This window comes from Lucilia cuprina, chromosome 3, assembly GCF_022045245.1.
Source record: "Lucilia cuprina isolate Lc7/37 chromosome 3, ASM2204524v1, whole genome shotgun sequence".
Lineage (NCBI taxonomy): Eukaryota > Metazoa > Arthropoda > Insecta > Diptera > Calliphoridae > Lucilia > Lucilia cuprina.
The window spans coordinates 6425989-6427589 of NC_060951.1; positions in this window are offsets into that span (position 1 = coordinate 6425989).

The window sequence follows — 1601 nt, forward strand, 5'->3', positions numbered from 1 at the left end:
TTTAAAAATCCAAATTTTATTTTAAGTTTTTTTATTTAAAATTAAGAAGATAACAACTTGTTAAATGACTAAAAGATCAGTTCGTTGTTCTTGTTTAATTGTTTAAAGTTTGAAAAAAAAAATAGCTTGCTTTAATAGTTTTATTAGGTTTTAGGGTTTTGTTGCAATAAATTTAGTAAAAAATCTTTAGAAAAAAGTCTAGAGAAAAAAAGTTTATATAAAAAAATAATAAATTCGTCCGATTTTTCCTCTTATTCTTAAAAACCATCAGCTTTTGAAGTAAGAATCTATTTTGTCGAAATGTTTTCTTGCTTTTAACGCTTTTCATATAAAAATCAGAAAAGTCTGTGGTTGATCGCAGCAATTTTAGTTAAACCATAACTGTCAATCATTTGCCTTTGGCACTTAGCAATGATGCTTAATGTTGCTTTTTTTAACGCTTATTTTAAATTCAGTTATATAGTGAGTGATTATAGGAAATGGAAAAATATCTGTAATTTAGAAATGTTTCGTTAGATTTGAATAAAATCTAACTAGACTCCAGAAAATTAGACTAAAGACTAGACTATTGTCTAGATTATAGACTAGATTATAGATTTTGCTATAAACTACACTAAATAGTATACTAAAGACTTGACTATGAACTAGAATATAGATTAGAATATATACTAGATTATATAATAGACTATATACTAGAATATAAACTAGATTATAAACTAGACTATTGATTATAATACAGACATGCTTATTGACTATTCACAGACTAGACTTTAGACTAAACTATAGAATATATCATAAACTAGACTATAGACTAAACTATAGACGAGACTATAGACTGGACCATATACTAGACTATAGACTAGACTACAGACTATACTATAGACTGGACAATATACTAGAGTATAGACTAGACTAGACTACAGACTAGACTATAGAATAGACTATAGACTAGATTATAGACTAGACTTTAGACTATAGACTATACATTGGACTGGACTAGACTGTATACTAGACTATAGTCTAGATTATAGACTGGACTATATACTAGACTATAGAATAGAATATAGGCTAGACAATAGACTAGACTATAGACTAGACAAAAGACTGGACTCTAAACTAGACTACAGACTTCGATATGGACTTGACTATATACTGGAGTATAGACTAGACTACAGACCAGACAATAGACTAGACTATAGACCAGACTATAGACTAGACTATATACCAGACTATAGACTAGACTATAGTCTAGATTATAGACTGGACTATATACTAGACTATAGACTAGAATATAGGCTAGACAATAGACTATAGACTAGAAAAAAGACTGGACTCTAGACTAGATTACAGACTTCGCTATGGACTTGACTATATACTGGAGTATAGGCTAGACTACAGACCAGACTAAGACTAGACTATAGACAAGATTAAAGACTATATTATAGACCAGACTATAGACTAGACTATAGACCAGACTATAGACTAGACTATATACCAGACTATAGACTAGACTATAGACCAGACTATAGACTAGACTATAGACTAGACTATAGACTAGACTATAGACCAGACTATAGACTAGACTATAGACTAGACTATAG